At 41.7% G+C, this 25,449-nt stretch overlaps 1 protein-coding gene and 1 long non-coding RNA gene across 2 annotated transcripts in view; both read right to left on the bottom strand.

The window, feature by feature from the left end:
• The window catches only part of LOC311085929 (CD276 antigen homolog), a gene marked incomplete at its 3' end in the record, with an annotated part of 109,128 nt that overhangs the window by 2,889 nt on the left and 80,790 nt on the right, over positions 1-25,449 (bottom strand). The gene's annotated exons all lie outside the window — the stretch shown is intronic.
• Positions 20,714-23,978, bottom strand: LOC311084243. The gene is made up of 3 exons (XR_014606470.1): positions 23,907-23,978; positions 23,206-23,247; positions 20,714-22,146 (listed from the first exon to the last, which is right to left on the bottom strand). It is a non-coding gene; the product is annotated as an uncharacterized lncRNA (long non-coding RNA).

Raw genomic sequence — 25,449 nt, 5'->3', positions numbered from 1 at the left:
AAATTCACATACTTTATCTGTTTGATTATTGTCTTATATTTAATACAGTATATCTTCAGTTTAAACCATACCGCATGCTGTCCACTCAAGTGGACATCTGAAGATCTCTTTAAAAAATTTGTAAAAAAATAAAATAAAAATCAATTCTTGTTTTTCATGCCCTAAAGGCCTGTTCACACCGGGACGTTTAAAGGCCCTGTCACACCGGATGCGTAACGAAAAAGCGAAATGAAAAAGCGAATAGTTCGTGTGCGAATAGTTCGCATCAAAACCATTCACATCAGCCGCGACGCGAATTTGCGACGTCTGTGACGTTCAGAGAGCTTCAACATTCCAAAACTTTCGCGCGAATCGCGCCGACAGCTGAGAAAACATGCACACTTCATCATCATCATCATCATCATCATCCAGTCATAGTCATAGCAGTGAAGACGAGTTCAGAGTTTAAATTTTCATTTTATTTAAAAGACAGAAAAGAAGGTTTTGGGTGCACCCAATCTTACAGAACAGAGAGTCTGAAGGGGAGTATGCTTATGTGCACAGTTTTTTTGCGTCTTCAACTAAACACAGTGCGTTTTGTAATGTAACAACACATTACATGTAGCCTAACACACAAAGTAAGTAAGTTAAAAATCATTCGACTAGAAACTGTGGATATCACACAAAGAATAGCATACTAAAAGCAGCCCTAAATAGTCTCACTACATTTTGTTACGTGTTCAAAGTAAACACGGTCTCTGTCTCTATATCTTTGACGATAATAGTGTTAGCTATCCAAAATGTAGTTTGGCCTGCTAGCCTACACAGCACAGGACTATACAACGACTAAAACTATCACACAACATACTCACAGTCAAGATAACCGAGTTGGTTGGCAATGCTACGCCACACATTGTCTTTCAAATCGTTGTCCTTGTAGTGTGTGATTGGCTGAAGCCTATTCTGTCACCACAAAAGTAAAAAAAAATCGACATTGAAGCGTAAAAAATAAAAGTCGTTTTTTCGCCGCAGCACATTAGCGTTCGGTGTGAAAGCACTCATTACACAAACAGCTGATCAAAAAATAAACCCATCGCGCGAATTATTCGTGCGTCAAAATCGCGTCCAGTGTGAAAGGGCCTTAACGCCTCGTAACTAAACAAAGGGCGCCAATGTGAGCTGTGCACACCGATGCGAAAAACGCCACGCGTAAAAGCGTCATTTTTTAAAAAACGCCTCGGGTTCGTTTTTTTGGTTTGACGCGCCGCGTCAAAAACTATCCGACCAATGAGATTGGCGCTTTTGCTCACGTGTCTGGAGCTTCTGAAGTTACAGTAAAACACAACTTGGGGGCGCTCAAACACAAAACGGTCTTGCCGAGCACACATACGTAACGGCGAAGAAGATATATGCCAAGTAGCGTCTAAACACTGCCGGGAAGAAATAAGACGAGGAAGATGCAAGGCAAGATGAATGTAGAGCTGCTGGTCTCGTTGGTGTCGGAACATAAATAACTATATGACAAACGCGACAGCGACTACTAAAATCTTGATAAAAGAGAACTGTTATGGAGTGGTATTAAGCGCCATCTAATGTCAGGGAATGAATTTGCATGTTCACTCGGCTCATCGTCAGCGAAAATCGCTTGGGTGTGAACCGTCTATGGTGTGAACACAAAAAACGCGTTGAAAAACGCTGGCGAATAACGCGCGCCGATATTCCTCCCGGTGTGTACGGGCCTTAAGAGCAACAAAAACACATAGGAAAAAAATCCTGACTGAGGTTATCATATTCATGCATGAAAGGGTTAAATCATGGTATACGGACTAAATAAAACAATTAATAATTCAATATCACACGCCTAAAAAAAACCCTTCCAAATCTCAGGAGTACACTGAAAATTAATGATGATAGACTGATATATTTAACTCAACATCGTGCAGTTTAAATAGAAAAGACCGTCTTACCTTCGGTACGTGTTGTACTGTGTGTGAGGGATCTTCTCAGAATTAGCCGCTAATAATAACAGTCATACAGCAAGCATCATGTCAAAAAATGCACCTCTCTGTAAAAGTGAAAGTGTGACTGTTGCTCCGCCTCTCGTAGGAGGTGATTCGTAGATGCATGGATGACGTCAAAGCACCGCCCCCTCGATTGAGTTTTTTAACGCGAGCAATTTTGAAGCAGTTATGTTCATATTTGAAAACGTACATTTTTAAAGTAAGTGATCAAGTGATGTATACTGCTATATATTTATGGCCAGCGGTTGAGCTTAAACAAACATACGAAGTGCCATCTAGAATTTTCTCCTAGAATGATCTTTTTTTCATTTTTTTTTTTCAAGCTTGTATATTTAAGTTAAGTAATTTCACTTAAATGGCAATGAAAATGACCTATTAATTGTAATTTAAGTGAAATTACTGAACTTAAATATACAAGCTTGAATAAAATTATCATTCTAAAAGAAAATTTCAGATGGCACTTAGAGGCTTTTGCATCTGGAGTCTTCATACATAGACAAGTTATAGGTCCCACTGCATGAAAATTTCACTTTATGAGGGTTTTTAACCTTAATATGAGTTTCCCTAGCCTGCCTATGGTCCCCCAGTGGCTAGACGTTTTGATGGGTGTAAACCAATCCCTGGGTATTTTTGAGAAAATGAAAGCACAGACGGGCGAAATTTAGAAATATTCCCCTTATGTCGTCATAAGGGGAAAGGTTACCTCCCCTTTCTCTTCTTTGCCCGCAAAAAGAATTTGGGCCGCCCATGAGAAGATGAGCTGCGCGAGCGCGATATTGTTTTTTCCTCGAGAGACATTGTGGCTTGCAAACGAGTGAAGCATGCAGTTGCTCAGTGTTTGGATGTACAAATGAACACAAAAGTATTTTTTTAGTTCCTTCATCCGAGCCCTCGAAGAACCAGTGGGTTATGTGAATGTCTGATGTGTAATTGTTCAAGTTCAGACAGATAATCTTTCTCTCACAGTCGTATAATGCTGTTTATGCATCAGCAAATCAAGCCAGTGACTAAACGATCAACTTCACATCGTTTCTCTTGGTAGGATGGAAATAATCTTACTTAAACTGTGATTAATACATAGAAAGCGATCAAAGAACAATCCCTTTCCAATCGCCCAAGCTGTCAATCACACAGCGCGAGTTTATCTGGACACTTGCCAAAACTCATTATGAAATCAATGACGCTGTTACACTGCACAATGAAGCTCTTACTGTATTTATATACATCATGTTTGCATTGGTGAAATCATTAGTGAGTGCAGAAACTGCGTTGCAATGATAAGATCTTCATTCACGCGATCAACAGACTGTCATCTGCTCAATGATCATTACTGCACCCTTTTATGTGATGGGAATAGATATACTTTAAAAACTTCTCACGATTCGTTAATCCCGATATATATATCTGTAAAAGTGAAATATATTATATAAATGTATAATAGCTGTAATAGTAAAAGTTTTCGAGAGAGTTCCACATGTAATACTAGATATTTCATTTGCAAGCATTTCAGCCAATCACAGCAGTGGGCGTTTACACTGAAGGCTCACAGCAGCCAAACACAGCAGAGGGCGTTTACACTGAAGTCTCTCACAGACACGACCCTTCAAACAGAGAGTTCAAATCACAGGCTAAAATCAGGGTAGGAAATATGCCTTTTATTTCTAAATTATAACAACTTTGGATCTGAAAAACATTCTAAGGGCACCCCAGGAAACATCCTAAAACAATAAAATAATCCATGCAATGGGACCTTTAAAGCAACCTGAATTAATAACATACATCCTAATACACTCAATCAAACTTATAATCAAAACTATTTGCCCTAAATAACTTGTAAGAATGTGATGCCACCGTCATTTGTGTTTGAAAGTTGATTTGCTCTTTTCAGAAGTTTCTGAATTTCGATCATAATTTTTTTACTAATTTCAATGCATGAAATGTAATTTTTAAATAATGAATGATTTGATTCGACTGCAGTTCAGCACATAATCTACAAACACATCTGCACATTTAAATTATATTTTGGAAATAAGGACCAAACACTGCTTTGATTAAAAAATATATCTCTTTAAAAATGTGAACAATATAATACATTATATATATATATATATATATATATATATATATATATATATTAGGGATGGGAATCAATTAAAAAAAAATTACTAATTAATTGCACAATTTGCTAATTGCATTTCCCCCAAGCTTGTAATCATCAATATTTAAACTTAGAATCACCTAATTAACTTTTTGCTTTATTTACAAAGACCTCTTATATGTCAACAGATCAAGGCACATTTGATTTTGCATGTCATGACTTCATTAAATACTTTATATATCTAAAAAAAATTGACTGAATTTATTGACTTTTATACTGTTATACGGTAGGGGGCGCTATTACACATCTTCTGAAAGAGTACTGATCTCCTGATCAACACACACACGCAGATGATGCAGAAACAAGAGATCTCATATGTAATCATATGCATATGTAAAACAACGCGATCATCAAAATTAAACAGCATATAAATCAAAACTGCCTAATTTTTAAAGAGTAAAATGTCGACCCAGGACGAGCTACAGGACTGTGAAGCTTTAGGGGTGTTGATGAACTCGATCTACTACATCTGTGTGTGTTGATCATCGTTCTGAATCCGATCTGGATGCATAGAACATTTAACTCTTTATTAATAGTTTTCAAAACTTTTGCATTCGCCCAATAAACTATTATTTCACTTGCAAAACATTTGCGTTCCCCCAAGAAACTTTGCGTTTGCTCACAAAACACTTTGCGTTTCCCCGAGAAACTTTGTTTTTTCGCTTGCAAAACGTTTCCATTCCCCCGAGAAACTTCGCAATCACTCTCAAAACCTTTGCTCAACCTTTGCTTGGCAGACTGAAGATACAAGTGAATTATTCATCATAGGCTAAACTCACCCAAACTCTTTGGCTTAAATTGGAAACAATCAAACAAAAAAATGTATAATTTATATATTTTTTTTGTCATGAGGGTCTCCAGATCACGCATATATCATTCGAATTGTACCAGCAGCCTAGGAGGAGTTTAAAGAAGTAGTTTTGTTAGAAAGTTCTAAAGGGTGGACAAATTTCACAGAGGAACAGAGAAGTGCTGGACAACATGATCCAACAAGCCTGCAGTCTCTTTACACCTCCTCATCGCTCTCTGTGTTTGGGACTGTGGAAATGCCAATAAAGCTCATCATCCATCATCAAGGTTGAAACCTGGATTTGCCCAGAGGACACAGCAACACCCTTTCCCCCACAGATTCCAACAAACAGGTTTGATTATTTGTAATATCTGCAAAATACACATCTCTCCTCTGTGTGACAACTCCCTGCACAAATCCATGTTGTAGTTGTGGGTCAGTGTGTAGTCAAGCACTCGACCGATAGTTTAAAACAGCTCATCATCACCTCATTTACTCATGTTTTAGTTTCTCTTTCACACACTGGCAATCATTTCAGCTTTATTCTGACTCTAAAGTTTCTCTATAGACCTGGAAATGACTCTCTAGAGAAGAAAGAAATCCTGAAATGTGAAATTCTTTCACGAAATTTGACAAACACATAAATACAGTGGTCAAACATGCTTTTTTTAGCCTCGACTACTAGTAAAAGTAAAACCTATTCCGTCAAGAAAAATTTTCAAAAAAATATGATTTTACTGATTGGATTACTGTAACTCACTTTACTTTGGGATTAGTCAGTCAGCTTTATCTCACTTTCAGATGGTTCAAACAAGTAAATCATTGTTATGAGGGTCTGGGAATGATACATGCTAAATATTGTGCAAATTAAATCATTACTATCGAGTGTCACCTGCGCAGTGCACCAGCCTCGTATCTCCAACTTAAATAAATAAACTCAAAATGAAAGTAATGGCGGATGTCAACGAATGACTGCCGCACACACATATTAATACAGCATAAACAAAACACAACGTAGAATCCAGGCCTGGTCCTGTCTCATCCTTCACTTTCGTCGCTCCCCCTTTTATGCTCCCTCTCCTCCGTGAGATACAATTCGCTCCGTTCTCTCACGACCCTCTGCCTCGTCCTCCTTGCCACAGATATTTTTCAAGGTGTTTGATAATTCCAGTATCGTGACAGCACTATTAGTGTTGTCCGGTGGACATTTGCTGACAAATAAACGTGAATTTCTCAGTCCAGGTAACAATAAGAATAAGTAAACTTTGTTGATTTACATACACTACCAGTGGCGTACCCCTCTGCTTAAAGGAACATGCTGACTTTTTGGGACTATAGCTTATTCACCATATCCCCCAGAGTTAGATAAGTCCATACATTCCCTTCTCATCTCCCACTGCTAGCCTAGCTTAGCACAAAGACTGGAAGTAAACAGCTCCAGCTAGCATACTGCTCCCAAAGTGACAAAATATCGCCAACATTTTCCTATTTACATGTTGTGATTTGGATACAGCGTGGTCACATGAGACAACTATATTCTGGGAGCTGGGAACTTGCTCTTGGGATTTGCTCGCAGCACCTGAGAAGCCCCGTGGTGAGGAGCAGAGAGTTCGCTCAGAGTTTGAGCAAATCACTCCGGTTAGGACGGAGTACGGTTATAAGATGCTGTGTCTCATGTGACCTTATTATTTGTACATGCTGTGACTATACTAGGGCTGTAGTCAAGACTACCTTTGTCAAGTCCAAGACAAGTCCAAGACCAGGACTAGTCCAAAGAGGTTCGAGTCCAAGACAAGACCGAGACCAAAAAGGTTCGAGTCCAAGTCAAGACCGAGTCCAGGACATGAAAAAAAAAAGTCTGCTAAAAAATATAGCCTATAGAAATTAAATCATTATATAATAATGAAATAATGAATGATTTTAATTTTATTTAAAATAATTGACTAATTCAAAGAACAACAAAAAAAACAATTATATAGGCCTAAAGGAGCAAACACATTCGTTTCGACTGTCTGATCAGCCTCACATTCTGTTCCTGTCAATCATACACGCAATGTCAACCAATTAAACTGCATGAGGGAGGGCCGAGCCAACACACACACACACACACACACACACACACAAACACACACACTTGAGATGCGGAGAAACTGCAGATCAGGCAGATGACGTGACGAAAAATAATATTTTAAATAAATTCGGGCGGGTGGCGGTTGAACCAATCAAATGAAAAAAGTTTACCACTAAGCAAACCTGCAAGCTATAAGCCCAGCTGTCAGTACTATTGGAGGAGGCCTAAACGTCTCGAAGATGAGACTGCCTGGATTATTTTGTTTCGATATTAGCCATATTTTAAAACAGCCAGTCATTGGAGCCTACCACTCGTGGAATAAAAGAGAGGCAGATTATGGAGTGATATGACTCAGAAATTACATCGGGCAATGTTTAGATGTCATTGATTCAGCGAGATGTTCAGAAGAACACAAGAGCTAAACTTCTAGACTACAAATTCAATAACATCCACAGAAAAAAAAAAAAAAAGGTAAGAAAAAAAGTCAGAAAACTTTGCCCATTAATTAGATGTGCAAGGCAAGCAGGCAAGTTTTCCAAGACCGGACTCGAGTACTACAGCCCTTGACTATACAAATCACAACATGTAAATAGGAAAATGTTGTCGTTATTTTGTCACTTATTGGGAGCAGTACGCTAGCTGGAGCCGTTTACCTCCAGTCTTTGTGCTAAGCTAGGCTAGCGGTGGGTGCGTTGTAGCCACATTGGCTATGAATCATGGCTCATTGAATCAGAACATAAACGCACATTCCTTCTTGCTGTTCCACTCTGAACCCCCAAAGGTAAATCAGTTGTGTTGGCTCCAGCTAGTCGGCAACAAATGGACTTTTACGACATAAATTGCACCTTGGAGGATAAAAAAAAGTCAACATATTCTCTTTACTTTGCAAAGTTCTGCATTCCAAACCCCCTTCCCCTCTCTGGACCACAGAGAGATAACAAAGCTTTCTGTGTGATACACACACACACATACATACACACACAAACATCCGTTGTGTTTACCTTAATATCCTTTTAATGTATGTAACTCAGACTTGTATCTGAACTTCCTGTATGTATGTGTGATTAATGTTGTTGTGATCATATAGTTATGATCTTCGAGTGTTGGCTCTGAAATGTATTTTTCTCTGAAGAATGTTCCCCCAGTAGAATCGCATCCTGTAACCCGATCTCATTGATAACGGGGGGGCGCAACATTCCAACGCACACACATCCCAAAACTCACAGATACACACAGACACGCACATTACCATATATGGACTTCCACTAGTAAAATTTAATTTTACCAACTATTACAACTGTATAAAGGGTGATTTGCATGTTCCCCAGAATGATATTAGAGTAGTTGTGTTTTTGAATTACAGTAATGTAATCTTAAAGTGCCTTTATGTCAACAAAATAATGTATCTCTATGTTGCTATCTTTGCCAATATTCGTCCTTAGTATTGTTTTGATCCCCTGTGCATGACGAAGAAGATTTTTGATAAGAGACTGTGATAAACTTTATGGTTCCATGCGTTTTAATTCCCCGAGCATAATATCATATTTTACCCCCTCGTGATTCCACACGAGGGTCGGGCAGCATTAACACACCAAGACAATCTTCCTGCTCTAAACTGATTCGTCATCCACGAAAAAGGGGGCGTACACAGGACACTGATAAAAAGTCCAAACCCTCAATCCTCACTTTTTTTCTTCCTCCTCCAAAACCCAAGTCCGGACCGGCTTCGGCCTGCTTCTCTTTTCTTCTCTTTTATTTCTTTCGTTTTCCTATTCGCCGACAAAGAAAAGAGACAGTTTCTCAGGCAGAGAGTTCAGTTTTGGGTTCCACAGAAGAAATAAAGTTGATTTGGAACAACATGAGGCTGAGTAAATGATGACAGAATTTAATGTTTTGGTGAACTATTCCTTTAAGTCTTATTCCTCCTGCAATCCTGTTCAAGTCTTTACAGATCCAAGGACAGAGTTCAAGTCCCGCAGGATATTTTGTGAATACAGTAACAACAAAATGGTGAATAAGAAATTAGTTCTCAGGTAAGTTCACTGAATCCTGAGTAATGTTAATGCAATAGTGAACAAGACATCAGCACAGAAACAAAGCATCATGTTGGTTTCATACCTTAAGAAAACTAACCATGGGGTTTACTATAGTAAAAGTGTAATAACCATGGTTCCCTTTCGTGGTCACTCCGAGTTACGTCGGATGACGACGATTGGGTTTCGCTTAGAAAGCCTCTCACCTTCGAGTATATAAAACGAGCCAATGGCAATGAAATGCCATGGGTCTGCGGAATTTGCATATCGTATCTCCGCCCACCGCAGGGGGTATATAAGGAAGTACGCTGCAATATGCAGATATGTTTTCGCTTCGGAGCCAAGTTCAGTACTTCACTCCACAAGCCTTTTGAGTGTCATCTCAAATCTCTTCGAGACGAGCGGCTCTTCAGTGTGTTTGTGTGACGGCGCTTTCCAGCGAGATCGCATTTCCTGCTGCTGATTTGTGCAGTAATCTGCCGACAGTGAGTGTGTTTCTCCCTGGGCGCTTCAGCACTCTGCTGAGCTTTTCCACTCTCTAAAAGAGCTGCACGCGGCACGTCTTTTTCAAGACGGTTCGCCCGTGTATTTTCTGGATGTGTGTGCGGTCATCTGCCTAACGGTCGCGAGCGCTGTTTTGCGTGTTGGGCTTAATCACGCTTGCCAGCGCTCGTTGATGAGTCATGTTTTCATTGCGGGAACATGACCATCGCGATGTTTATAGATCAAGACTCAATGATCTCCATGTGAGAGTCCCCTCTGCCACACCCCAATTTATCTCTTCCTCGAGAAGGGATACTTTGGCTGGTGGCCAGGGTGATCTGAGGGTTTGGTGTGGCACAACAACCGACGAGTTAATTCCTCGGGCCACACCCCCCTCCACATCGCAGACCATGCACTCACAGCATCACAAGGCGGGCTTGATTCCTCTGGAAATGAAGTTTCGACTGCGTTGCCTCCCACGGGAGTGCCATCGTTGCCGGGACCGATCCAGAGCTGTCAGCCATGCTTTCCCGGGCAGCTGAAAGCATCGGCTGGAGTGGCCCCGCCCTCCCCCCGAGCGCTGTAAGCTTCTCCCGGACGTGCATCAGGACGCCTGCGCTGCGCGAGACTCCACGTGACTTTCGCGGCTCGCGGGTGTCCTCCGCCTTCGCTGCTTTCGATCGCACGGTGATCATGGTCTGTATGTTCCCTGTCACTATCGTGGCACGGTCATGCAGTACTGTGTGTCGCCTGCGCCTTCGATGCAGTGCTGTCCCGGGAGTTCTGTCGAACCGGCCGCAGTGGAACGCTAGTCCTTCCCTGGCCAACCCTGGAACGCGGAAAATTTTAACCACGCCCCTATGCTGGGACGCTATGCCTCCCATGCCCGGCCTGGTTGTTCCGCCGCGCACACTACTGACCTCGCTCTCGGGCGACATCGGTACCTGCGTGATCCTGGGTCAGGTGATGTCCACTATGTGGTCCAGACATGGGCTTAGCCAGGTTGATGTGGTAGGGTCTGAGAATTAATTTTCTCAGCTCCCCCATGTCCCAGGCTGAGCTCTTTGGCGGTGTGGCTTCGGCCACCTGAAGCAGACTCAGGTTCTGTACCGATGGTCATCCATCCGTGCGGTCTCCTTAGTCTTCTTCCCGCCAAGGCCCCCTCCATGCGGCTGCTCCCCTCGGGCCTTCACCAGCTCTGAGTAGGAGGAAGTCGCAGGAGGGTGGCACTGCCCGTCTCCGCCCCTTAGACTGCCACGTCAGCCTAAGCAGCACCCTTGAGGCGGGCAGCCTGGTCGGCGGTGTGGTTGAGGACTGCGCCCAACAGTCTTCGATCACTCCAGAAGCGGACTGAGGCTCTGCACTGACGGTCATCCGTTGGTGTGGTCTGCTTAGTCCGCTTCCCGCCGACGCCACCTCCATGCGGCTCCTTCCCTCGAGCCTTCACCGGTCCGAGCACGAGGAGGTCGCTGGAGGCTGGCACCGCCTGTCTCTGCCCCTTAGCCGGCTAACACCTGGCTAAGCAGCACTCCTGAGATGGGCAGCTTGGAGTTAGGGCTCAGTTCTTCGGGGAGTTGGGAGCAGGACCACTCCTTCCCCCAGTGGAGGGCTGGGGGAGAATCTTGTTCTAAAAGAACTGATGCTCTTTCTCTGAGCTTTAAGAGGCAGTGGATGACAGCACGCGCCGCCCACGGGCCACGCTCCTCTCATCCCCCCTCTGTCGCCAGACCCCTGCCAGAGCACGCCCCCGTGGGACGCGCGCCCTCCCCTGGCCTCCTCTGGCAGGATGCGGTTTATGACCGTGCCCCCGCACAGGGCCGCTATGCCACCCTCGCCGGTGCCAGTCATTCCGCCTCGCTGCCCCACCGACGGTACGTCTGTGGTTCGTATGACCCCGCTGGTGCACTTTCTGGAGGCCTGGCTAGAGCTTCCCAGACTGTCCCGCTGGGTCGCGAGAACCATTAGATTCGGCTACGCGATTCAGTTCGCGATATCTCCTCCCCGCTTCAGGGGAGTCCGCTTCACTATGGTCGGGGGCAATGCCCCTGTCATGAGAGCGGAGGTCGCCACCCTACTGGCGAAGGGTGCGATCGAGATTGTCCCTCCAGCCGAGATGAAGTCCGGCTTCTACAGCCCTTACTTCATTGTACCCAAGAAGTCCGGTGGGTTACGGCCAATCCTCGACCTGCGCGTCTTGAACCGCTCCCTTCACAGGCTGCCGTTCAAGATGCTAACGGCCAAACACATCCTCCAGTGTGTACGGCCGCAGGATTGGTTGCAGCGGTCGACCTGAAGGACGCCTACTTCCATGTCTCCATTCCGACTGGCTAATCCTAGCTCACTCTCGAGGCCAGGTTTGCGAACACAGGGACCTAGTGCTCCGGCACCTAGCTCGTCTGGGCCTTCGGGTCAACTGGGAGAAGAGCAAACTCTGCCCCGTGCAGAGGATCTCTTTTCTCGGTATGGAGATCGACTCGGTCGCCATGTGCGCGCAGCTTACGAGCGAGCGCGCGCAGTCACTGCTGACTTGTCTTCGCCAATTCGAGGGCAAGAGTGCGGTTCCACTGAAACTATTTCAGAGGCTCCTAGGGCATATGGCATCCGCAGCCGCAGTAACGCCGCTGGGATTGCTTCATATGAGACCGCTTCAGCTTTGGCTTCGCGATCGAGTCCCGAGGTGGGCATGGCAACACGGCACGCTTCGAGTCCCAGTGACTCCAGCCTGCCGTCAGACCTTCACCCCGTGGACGAACCTCAAGTTTCTACGGGCCGGAGGGCCCTTAGAACGAGTTTCCCGGCATGTTGTTGTATCAACAGATGCCTCCACCACGGGCTGGGGCGCCATGTGCAATGGTCATGCTGCCGCGGGCTCCTGGATAGGACCCCAGCACCTTTGGCATGTCAATTGCCTCGAGTTGCTGGCTGTGCGTCTCGCCCTGCACCGCTTCCGTGCGCTGCTCAGGGGTCAGCACGTACTAGTCCGATCAGACAATACCGCGACAGTAGCGTACATCAACCATCAAGGTGGTCTACGCTCCCGCCGTATGTCGCAACTCGCTCGCCACCTCCTCATATGGAGTCAGAAGCATCTGAGGTCGCTTCGAGCCATTTATATCCCGGGACACCTGAACCAGGCGGCCGACGAGCTGTCTCGAGTTCGGCCTCTCGCTGGAGAATGGCGGCTCCATCCCCAGACGGTCCAGCTGATTTGGGATCAGTTCGGCGACGCACAGGTAGACCTGTTTGCCTCCCACGACTCGTCCCATTGCGACCTGTTTTATTCCCTGACCGAGGGCACGCTCGGCACGGATGCACTGGCGCACTGCTGGCCGCGGGGCCTACGCAAGTATGCGTTTCCCCCAGTGAGCCTTCTTGCGCAGACCTTGCGCAAGATCAGGGAGGACGAGGAGAAGGTCATTTTGGTTGCCCCGTATTGGCACAACCGGACCTGGTTCTCCGAACTAGTACTCCTCGCGACAGCACCTCCCCGGCCAATTCCTCTGAGGAAGGACCTCCTTTCTCAGGGACGGGGCACCCTTTGGCACCCTCATCCCGATCTTTGGAACCTCCACGTGTGGCTCCTGGACGGGACGAGGCAGGTTTGAGTACCCTACCACCTGCGGTGGTGGCTACCATCACTTCCGCTAGAGCACCGTCCACGAGACATGCCTATGCGTTGAAGTGGAACCTCTTCGTCAACTGGTGTTCTTCTAAACGAAGAACCCACGAAATGCCCGATCAGTGTCGTGCTTTCCTTCCTGCAAGAAGGGTTGGAGCGAAGGCTGTCTCCCTCCACCCTGAAAGTGTATGTTGCCGCCATTGCCGCACATCACGAAGCAGTTGATGGTAAGTCTTTGGGGAAGCACGACCTGATCGTCAGGTTCCTGAGGGGAGCGAGGAGACTAAATCCTCCTCGTCCTCCCCTCGTACCTTCTTGGGACCTCTCAGTGGTTCTAACTGCCCTGCAGAGTGCTCCATTTGAGCCTTTACAGTCAGCGGAGCTTAAGTTCCTGTCTATGTAGACAGCGCTCCTGGTTACATTGGCCTCCATCAAGAGGGTAGGGGACCTGCAGGCATTTTCGGTTGACGAAGCGTGCCTGGAATTCGGGCCGGCTAACTCTCACGTGATCCTGAGACCCCGGCTTGGATACGTGCCCAAGGTTCCTACCACACCCTTTCGAGACCAGGTAGTGAACCTGCAAGCGCTGCCCTTGGAGGAGGCAGACCCAGCCTTGGCACTGCTCTGTCCAGTACGCGCCCTTCGTGCTTACGTAGACAGAACGCGGTGTTTCAGGACCTCAGACCAGCTCTTTGTCTGTTATGGTGGGAAGCTGAAGGGAAAGGCTCTCTCAAAGCAAAGGTTATCTCACTGGATAGTGGATACCATTGCTTTGGCATACCAGCAGCAAGGTCATCAATGCCCCCTTGGTGTGAAAGCCCACTCCACTCATAGTGTGGCTTCTTCTTGGGCTCTAGCGCATGGCACCTCGCTAACAGACATTTGTAGAGCTGCAGGCTGGGCGACACCCAACACATTCGCGAGATTCTATAATCTCCGAGTAGAGCCAGTTTCTTCTCATGTACTCGCTTCAACCAGCCGGTACTAGATTCTGCTCAGGTGTCTTCGCTTGCTCGCCATTCCTCTCCACGGACGGGATACGTGCGATCATCTTCTCAGGTGAGTCTGATAAGCTCTGAGTTCCTCCAGCACTGGTTACGTCAACGCCTGAGTTATGCCAATCTGCCATAACACAGCTCTTGCGCTTGACTAGGTGCCTCCATGTGCATGGTCCCCCCTTTGGGCGACCCCCACATGTGTATTCCACTGTAAGTCTCTTTTGAGCGTGTGTCTTTCCCTTGGCAAGCCACCTTGCCACCCCTGGGGTTTAAATATTCCACCTGCGGCTGGACACCTCAGTGATACCCCATATGCATCCCTCTGGGTCATATGTGTCTCTCAAGTCCCCCCCTTAATGGTTGGGCATAATTGCATATTTCTCCTGAGATATGCTTCCCAGTGTACCTTGGTATTCCTGTGTTAAGTAGGACTCCTTCGTTCGTGCTATTCTCACAACAGGGAGCTCAGACTTACGCAGGGCACTGGATGACGACGTAACTCGGAGTGACCACGAAAGGGAACGTCTCGGTTACGGATGTAACCCTCGTTCCCTGAGTAGGGAACGGAGACGTTACGTCTTCCTGCCACTTCCGCTGTATCGCTGAAAAACGCCTGAGTTCAGTCTCGGCTCCTCAGCGAAGACATATCTGCATATTGCAGCGTACTTCCTTATATACCCCCTGCGGTGGGCGGAGATACGCTATGCAAATTCCGCAGACCCATGGCATTTCATTGCCATTGGCTCATTTTATATACTCGAAGGTGAGAGGCTTTCTAAGCGAAACCCAATCGTCGTCATCCGACGTAACGTCTCCGTTCCCTACTCAGGGAACGAGGGTTACATCCGTAACCGAGACGTTTCTTGGAAGATTGATTGATTTGTATAACCACAGTTTTACTGCAAAGAAATACCATGGTTAAACTATATTAGTGTATAGCAAAACCATTGTTTATTTTCGTAAGGGTTTTTAATAGGCTACTTGCACCTGTAGAATTAAACGTTTTTCTTTCACAATCTCCAGACAGTTTCAAGACCTCTAGACCACAAAGACATTTTTTTTTTTTTTTTTTTTTGCTTTGATTCGCCCTAAATTAATATTATTTTTCTTTAAAGTTAAGTGAAGTGCGAAACCATTTAAATGTACTCACCGTCCACGAGTATGCCGGCGAAGATTAAAATAAACATCATATTTCTGTACGTGTGAGTAAAAATTGAGTAAACGAAGTCCATTGTAGTTCTGAAAGTTTTCCATTGATTGTCAGATTGTTCGATGTCATTGAGCCGTTTTTAAACGAGCAACGATTATTCTTCCACTTTTCTAAGCGAGTTTATTATAAACTGACTTCAGATCGATAGATTTATACGAGTTTACACGAATAAAAAAAAAATCTCGACTCATTTAAGACATTCAGAACGGAGCTCCTTCAGCCTCACGGGAAAGCCCTCCACAACACTTATGCCTCGTTTCCACTGAGCAGTCCGGTACGGTACGGGACAGTACGGTACGGTTCGGGTCTGTTAACCATGATCTGGCTAGCGTTTCCACTGCCAACAGTACCCTTACTTGATAGGCGTGGTGTTTCGATCAACGTCATTTTCGCGCGAAGAAGAACATAGTAAACTACAATGGATGACATGCAGCAGATCTTGTTCTTGCTCCTCGACATGTTTGTCACAAGAAGACAAGCGCCGACATTAGGCTTTTCTCAATATCAAGTACGCAAAGTTTGTACTTGCCATGTGCGACTCCTACATGCAAATGGTACAGCGCGTTCTTAAAGCGTCGCTCTGCTACTCCGGTTATCTCTGTTAACTTGCTCTGTATGTACATTTTAAGCAACAATAAAACGAAATCTGTTATAAAACACCACTCTGCCTCTTTTCGTTTTCATTTAAATAAATTAAACATTATAGGGACACAAATGTGGTTCATGCGGAACGCATATTGATTATTCACTGCACGTTATACGTTATTCTATTTATAACAAAACGAAATTTAAAACACAACCCTAACGTTACCTCTTTTCGTTTAAATAAAAAAAATTTAAACATATTCCAGGCAATATATGCGTTTGTACAAATGTTGCAATAAACATCAGTGATAATCTTGTAATAAAAAAATGACAAGAAACCATATTTCTTTTTGTAAAATTTAAGTTTTATCAATAATAGCCTATATAAAAGTTTAAGTAAAAGGTACAAGAAGCTATACAATAATAAATAAAGCAAACAATTCAGTCAAATATCCAAATGCAGCGCTCTAGTCTAACATTACAAGTAAAGTTAAATACAAATAGCCTATAACGTTAATATGAAACTAAACTTAGCCCTCAGCCAAAACGATTGACAGGGAACTCATTATATATTCACGAGAGCAAAGATCGCCCGTTAGGTCTACACAAGACGAATTATATCTCATGTTTAACCACTACCGTCGGAGTAAGCGACGAACGTCAGAAGATTAGCCGACGAAAGGCTCATCCAGCCGGGAAACATGAGCGCCGAGCCCCGGTGAACGCATGGATCTCACAACCGGGGGAAAAAAATAATCATTTTTATAAATAAACCACAGATTTGAGCTTTAAACAACTACATTCTCGCCTGAAAAACTCTTAAAATTACATTTAGTGATACAGTAACAGTAGTATTATATTAAACTGTATATTAAAAAATGGCGCTTCTTATGTTGTCATTCCCCTTGTAGCACGCGCAAGTGACGATTCTCTGTCAACCAATCAACGTCCTGCAGTGAGTCTAGCTCCACCTTTTAGTACCGTTCCACTGTGCTAGGTACCCCAATGGAAGGGTGCCTAAAAAGTGGTACGGTACGGTTCGGCATTTTGGTACCATTCACAACTTTTGATAGTGGAAACGCAAATAAATGCGTACCGTTCCGTACCGTACCGTACCGTACTGCTCAGTGGAAACGAGGCATTAGACTTGCAGTCGACTCTACTGTACTGAGAGGTAGACGCTCTTATTTTATAGCAGAAAATCCCTACCTAGCTTCCTGTGGTGGGTGTGAAAGGGGAAGGAGGGGGAGATGGGGGTGACTTACTGGCAATCATATTTCTCTTCGTCATCACCTTGAACACAGCTTTTTATGCTTTTGGATTGCAGAAGTTATTGAACTTTAAAGGAAATCATATGTTTGTCTTCTAGAAACTTGTTTTATCATTATCATGAGTTTTCTAACCACAATATAGATCTATATATCTGTAGGAGCCATTTATGTTTATTGTTGGCATGATATTTTATTTTGTTTGGATATATTTATATTAGTATTTTGGACACTGGGTGACAGTGATTAGATGCACATGGTTACACTCTCAGAAATAATGGTACAGTGAGGGTACAATTAAGTACTTTTAATGCATTAAGTACTTTTAGTACTTTTGTACTACAATTAAGTACAAATTTCACAAATGTGCCAGCAAAGGAACAAACATGTATCCAGCTGAGTACCAAAAAGTACCTTTCCAAAGAAAAGGGGTACACAATGAAATATGCATGGTGAAAGGTACATATGTACCCTTTGAAAAGTCATATAAAGTAATAGTTAAGGTACAACATTCACAAATTTACCATTAAAGGTCCTATCGTGTTCCCATGGGGTACTTAGAAGTACCTTTCGGGTACACATCCTGTAGTGGGCATAGGTGACAGGAAGTGGTAGCCACAGGTAGGGGGAGCACATACCGTCCTCACCAGACAACAGAGCACAGAGCACGGATTAGAGTCTACAGATCAGAAAACACGCAAACAACCGGAAACAAGATAAGAAATCAACTGGTATGTTCATCTGTTTGTACAATTTACTACAATAAACCACAAGCCTCAGCTGCAATAATCTCTGGAAAATCTTTGTGTGTCTGTAAAAACTTCACTCCTACCTGTGGATGATAGTAAGCTATAGAGGTACAGCAAGGCGAGGATTGCCAAAACACTATATATCTATCATTAGTTCTGTCTTCTGTCTGTCTGTCTTATCGTTCAATCTGTCTATCGTTCTATCATTCTATCTATCTAATTATATAAACAATGGATACATTTCTAGTTAATCTGTGTAAATGAATTCTGAAAAATACATTTAAAAAAAGTAATTACATTTTTAATTGGCCATATATGTTTTAACAGTATCCTTTTTTTTTTTTCTCAGCAGTTGCCGGAATCTTCTGTAACCTTTTCAGATAAAAGCAGTGAATTGAATATCTCATCTCTGACATTTCTTTTTACACAGATTGTGGAATCGATGTATGTGCATTGAGACAACTCTCACAGGTGAGGTAAACTCACACATACAGAGATGACTGTAAGGGGTCCTGTGTGCTTTCTAGGTGGCAGTTAACTACTTTGTTCTAAACCACAGTAATCTTTCACATCTACCCCTGGCTCCATTCATTCTAAAATAATGCATGCAAGCCTTTCTCCTGAAACTCAACTGAAGTTGTTTGCCTTTTACAGCTACTATGAAAACAGACTCCTCTTTTGGGTACAGTAGCCTATTGTTCCTGTTACCAGAGAGTGACTAATAAGGGGAGAAGTTTCACTCTCAGTAAACTTCCGGCTTCTGAACTGGTTGCAGTTCCAATCTGGCTCCATATGAGGGCGCTCACAGGAGGAGTGCAGAATGAATGGAGGTCAATGGCGGTATACCCATCAAAATCCACTTTTCTCATGATATAATTTTTTGTCTAGTAATTTGAATGTTGTAGTCGAAAGGAGATGCAAAGAAATTACACACTGCTGGGTGTTAGATTTTTAAGAGTCACTTATTTGCTTTAAAAAGTTTTTTAAAATGTCAATGCTTCATACACATCGTACGACCAGAGATACTGCTTTACGGCAATCCTTCAGTCACTTTGGTGCTTTCTTGCTCTGCACTTTCTTTTCTCTCGAGGCTTCGACAACACAGCTGACACAGGTAAATACACATGCTAAGAGTTTTTGTTTTGTTGTTTAAAAAAAAAGTCCGCCTTAACATTCTTGTCCCGCTTCGGATGCCACGATGCCATCAAGCGGTATCTCTGGTCGTAATCAGTCCTTCACTGACCAATCATTCTGAACTGACTGCTCAACAACTCAACCTGTAAGAAATCGAAAGGACATAAGTACTCGTTCATTCAACTTTGCAAAACCTGCAATTTCTCAACGGCAATCGGGTGAAAGACAAATTTAGCTGTCTAGCCTCATTGACTCCCATTCATTTTTGCACTCATGGGCGATCGCCCCCAGTGGAGCTCTGGTGGAACTACAATCAGAATTCGGTACAATAGGACTTAATAGGGAGTGGCCAGGCTCTCCGTAGACGGGCTCTGCTGTTACCCACTTAAATGTGAATAATAAATAATAAATATTGATTTTAGTTGCAATTATTATCTGTATATTATCTTAAACTTTCACTAATAAATCGGCCTATCAACAAGACAGACACTGAAACACTCGTAGGCGGAGTGTGTGTAAGGCTGGACAAGGCTTAAAGGTGATGCAGGGCAACTTTTTGAGCAATGTTGCTGGGCAATGTTGCCGTCAACGGGCAACCAGATGAGACACAGGGCCCACGAATGATCTAAATTATCCAGACAGAAATTTACTGCCAATTTTCAATGGGAAAATGCCCAAGCAACAATCGACCGGCAAGATTGCCCAGCAACATTGCTCAAAAAGTTGCCCTGTGTATCATCACCTTAAGCCTTCCCCTGGTCACGGACTTGAGACTTGCTAGGAGTTTTCTCACTCAAACCACTGTCTGCTGCTCCTTCTGATTGCATTTAGAGGGAAAAGCTGCCTATATTTGGCAAACAACCCGGCGCTTACGTGTGTTTGCGCTCTGGAGAACATAAAAAGCTTCTATTTACGTGTTTTTGCAGCGTTGAGCAATGCAGCCTCAACAAATCTCTGGCGTTTTGAGCGGTGAGTAGATTCTGAGTTTTTGAGCATAGACAGTTTAATAACAAATAACTGATCTGGACCATTAATGCTGAAATGTTGTGCTGTGACACGTAACTATTTCAAGGAAATCTAATATATATATATATATATATATATATATTATTATTAATATATATTACATTTTTTAAGGGGAAGCACATCTCTTTAGCCTTACCCCGTTGTTGGTTCACCCTCCGCCTTTGGCAACAATATTACAGTAAAGACACTGAAGTCCTCTGATGTCATTTTCACTATAATTGATAATTGAGAGGCAAGATGCTATTATATATTTTCAATCAAAATCAGGCTGACTAAGCAAGTACTTGACAATTAAACTGGGCACACGGGGCCTGTTTTCTATATGCTATACACTGTAAACCCCAATAAGGTCATAGTACTCAAAACTTTTGTAGAAACCGATTACATAATAACTTTTGAGGTAACTAACTTAATTTTTTTAAGTTCTATTTTTTTAAAAGTTACAATCTAATCAAACTTAAAAAAATTGATTTAATTTTTTTTTTTTTTTTAAGTGCACCATGCTTAAAAATATTGATTAACACTCAAAATGTTTTCATTTTTTCATACTTAATTATTTTGATCTAATGGAACTTAAATAGAACTATATTAACTCAAAAAAATATACTTTATAACCCACAAGCAAGTTAAAACTACGGTACAAAAAAAAATACTTCAGCTGTACATTTTCTTTTTTCTTTTTATTCAGTCTTTAAATTGTTTAATACAAACATGTAAGAAATTACTAGTAAAATTACTTCTGAAATGACTCCGTGTTTTAAACAATATAATTAGGAACTGAGGATCTTAAAATGCTTAATGTAAAATGCATGGCCTACATTTTTTAAAACAGCATTAGTAACAGCCATCAAAGTGCAAATGGAATAAGTAAAAAAATAAAAGAGAATAAAAAAAGTAAATAAATAAATAAAACATATCAAAACACAAAACCAAGACATCGAATCTGTCCTGTTAGTAAAAACCTATAAAAACAAAATATAAAAAAGGCACATCTTTGGGTTGATGTATGCAGTACATCTGGACTATCCCAAGAAACTCATTAACACTTTTACATTCATCCAGAAAATCATAATGGGTCTTGATGATGGTAAACCACTCAAACCCTGCCTACTGAGTCTCAAAAATGACCTGTTAATGAAATAGTAGGCTAACTTAAGAGTTGTTTACAAGAAAATACACTTGTATTTTCTTGCCTACATGTTGTGTTTTTGGGGTTCCCAGTATGGTCACTTTATAGTTTGTTGTTGAACAAACAATATAGTTTGTTGTTGTTGTTAGTCAAAGCATTTGGAACTATTTACATTTGGCGGTTTATGTCTTGCCTACAAAATCTAACGTAGCTGCTGTTGTTTATAATTATTGGTTGTACACCAACTTGGTGCTCTAAATCCTAAAATGATGTGAGATGTGCCTTTTTTATATTTTGTTTTTATTTAATTTTATTTATTTAGGATTTAGAGCACCAAGTTGGTGTACAACCAATAATTATAAACAACAGCAGCTACGTTAGATTTTGTAGGCAAGACATAAACCGCCAAATGTAAATAGTTCCAAATGCTTTGACTAACAACAACAACAAACTATATTGTTTGTTCAACAACAAACTATAAAGTGACCATACTGGGAACCCCAAAAACACAACATGTAGGCAAGAAAATACAAGTGTATTTTCTTGTAAACAACTCTTAAGTTAGCCTACTATTTCATTAACAGGTCATTTTTGAGACTCAGTAGGCAGGGTTTGAGTGGTTTACCATCATCAAGACCCATTATGATTTTCTGGATGAATGTACAAGTGTTAATGAGTTTCTTGGGATAGTCCAGATGTACTGCATACATCAACCCAAGCAACAATGCAAATGCATTAGCCAAGTTAGGGATATCACTCATCACAACATCGTCTTCCACAACAATAGAGATGCTTGTAGGACTGAAATGCACTGGATCTGCAGTCTCTTCTGTGATTGTTGTGATAAGAGCAACAGGAGTTTCAATGATGCCTGGCTCATCTGACGACACCACCTGAAAGACACAGAGAGTGCAAATGTTAGGTTAAAGTCCTTGTGAACCGAAAGCTGCAAACGACTTTTCTCCTGTGTTGTGACGGATTTCCCAGTGAAAGGGAATATTGAACAGAGGGCAGGGATTTACTCTAGCACTCCTCTCCATCTCATAGCAGACTAACAGTTTGAGGCCAGTGGTTTAACATTTTCAACCCAAGTTGGAACACCTTTCCAGACAGGAAGTAACTTTACAGATTTTGATTAAAGATTACCACGGCAAGCACATTTTTTTTGTGTAGTAACTGTTTTGTTATCAGTAAGAAAATGTAGCATTAAGTCTATATAGTTACAGAAGATAAACTTGCTTTACTTTTAGTCAGCATTTCAGTAGGCTATTCTAATGTGTTCTAGAAATATGCTTTTCATGTGTTTGTAACATAACAGAAGAGATGCGAGGTGTGCCCATCCAAGCGTGACAGCAAAACCAGCACCATGTGTGTGAAGTGCAAGAAATACATATGAATTTACGAAATGAGATTATTTTTAATGAGTTTAGTTTGTTTTATTATACAGCTACATTTATTTGCTTAATTTGTTCTTAAAAAAAGTTTAAAAAAAATGTACATGCAAAACAAGTCAGCATACTGTTTTTTTCAACTACTTTTAAAAAAAAAAGGTTAAAAAACAGTTTCATTAAATATCTTATATATATATATATATATATATATATATATATATATTTGGAATATTTGACAAATGTTCACATTAAAAGTTTACAGTCTGAACATGAATCTTTGTTGTTTTTCATTGCCGTGATTTTTGAGGAATTTTATTAAATCCAATGCGGATCATAAAGGGAGTGCACAGAATTCCAACATAACAGGAGAGTTAAATGAATTGTCTGACAACACAGAAACCATTTTGTTACACTTAAGAGGGTGGCTAACTTGTTATTCACAAATAATAGCAAAAGAGATATTGTATGGCTAGATTTATATTCTAATCTGAATTTGGCGCCAAATTAAATAAACGGTGAAAAATAGGTTACAGCCTAAATTAACATTTGAGGTAGACCTACCTTGATTTTGGCGGATGATCACTCTACTCCTTACACTTCGACCTATAATGAAAAAAAAAAAACGTTTTTAAATGTTTAATAAAAACTTGCAGAGTTCATTCGGTTACAATTATGTCTATAACCTTAACTTTGTTAGAGTAAAAGTTAAAGCTAACAGCCACTAGCTCATTTGGGTGCATGTAGAAAAAACATCTCATTGAACTTGCCAGAGCTGGGTGCTTAACACAAAGAGCAGCAACACACTAAAAAACCGCAATGACTATCGTTTCTGAAAAGAATTATTGACTAACGTTAGCATTATTGCCTTGACACGACATTAACAGTAAACTTACACATTATATTACCTTGTCACTAGCACGCGGGCTGACGGTGACGTTAATCGCGCACGTGCGCGCCAACGTGAAGCTCCGCGCTTAAAAAAAAAAACTAATCTAGGCTAACAGTCAAATATCACAGAGCGCTTAACACAAACAGCAGCAACACATTCAAAAACAGAAGGACTATCGCTTGCTGCAAATGGTTATTGACTAACGTTAACATTATTGCCCTGCCACGACATTAACAGTGCACAGGACGGTCATCGCGCCCGCGCCAACTTAAATAGTCAAATATTAGTCTAACAGTCAAATATCATGTGTAACATGATATTGTTACAATATGACAACAAGCAAAGTAGTTTTAAAGTGTTTTGGTTTACTTACGAGTTATTTCATGCTTGATAAACCAGCAGCTCCACTTCGCTCGAGAGGGTAGCCATCTTGAATAGATTTTTCAGATAACGTCCGCACGTCGTGACGTCATATCACGTGATCGACAGTAGACTTAAAAATAGTGAGTGAACCAGCGGGGTTCGCTCAGAAATGCTGAGGTACACAACCATAAAAATACATTTTTGTTCATAGACAGTAATAGTTTAAAGGTGGATTAACTCAGCAAGAGCTTTTAACTGTAGTGACCTCAGTCCTTATAAGCTAGTAGTACTGTTCGGGCTTACAGTGTATTTTTGGCATATAAATGCTATTAGGTCAAGCTGCTTCCTCCCTGATATAGATCTCATGAAATTAAGTGCCACTTAAAAGTTATTGCACCAAAATACTTTTGTTCTGCTTTCCATCTCTCACAGCTGACCACAGGCTGGTGACATTAAGATGAAAATGTTGCAAACGGCCACAATCAGGGAAACTACATTTTGAACTTTTTGTTTCATAGACATTGCACAATCAATTCTTTCCATTGAAATATACAATATGAGGTAAACAATGGCTTAAATATAAAAAAAATATATAAAGACATTTAATGTAATCCAATTATGTGAAATCTCAAGGGCAATTAGCAATGTTTTAGTATAAAGTCGTTTTTGGGGGTTGTTTTTTAACATGCCACTATACAGCTCAACTGGCACACAAAAAGAAAAATGTAACTTAGCGTAATCAATAATATTAACAAACTTACTGAAAAAGAGCATTTGAGCCAAGAAAATAATAATGCCTTATTAGAATTACAAAATCAACTAGATATTTTATATGAGAACAAAGCGAAAGGAGCTTTTATAAGGTCACGTAGGAATTGGATGGAACGGGGTGAGAAAAACAGTAGATATTTCTTTAACATGGAAAAAGAAGAAATGAAATCAATTCTATAAGAAAACTTGACATTAGGGAAAAGATTAGCAAGGACAGTAAAGAGATATCAAACTATATAGGTGCTTTTTATGAAAAACTTTACTCAAAAGATATTAATCTCAAAGAGAGGAAATCTTTAGCTTGATTAACTCGCCTAACTGTGTAGATGCAGAATATAATAAAATCTGCTGCCAGGACATAACTCTTGAGGAGATTATTTGGGGAATAACTCAATTAAAGAACAATAAATCACTGTATCTGTAATTGACAATCTCACTTTTTAATGAGATATTAAAAATCAACTGGATTAAAAGATTTCAAAAAAATCCAAACAGTTTGTGGAACATTGTGCCAAACTTTATCTTTGAAAAACTTGGTAAAACACATTCTCATTCAATGCCCATACTCCATCAACAGACTGCCAGTCAAACTGTCAAACAACAGGCTCTAACTTGTTGGTCACTTTTGTACAAACACAATTTCTCCCCTCACAAATGTTTTATCTGGAACAACATGAACATCATATAGAAACAAGGCTCTCTTTATAGAAAACTGGTTTAAACATGATGTTATACTGGTATCCCAATTATTAAATAACTCAAATCAAATTTTAACTTATGAC

The sequence above is a fragment of the Abramis brama genome (assembly GCF_963993115.1).
Source record: "Abramis brama genome assembly, chromosome: 6".
Lineage (NCBI taxonomy): Eukaryota > Metazoa > Chordata > Actinopteri > Cypriniformes > Leuciscidae > Abramis > Abramis brama.
The sequence above is the reverse complement of the archived record's forward strand: the minus strand, read 5'-3'. Positions and strand labels throughout refer to the sequence as shown.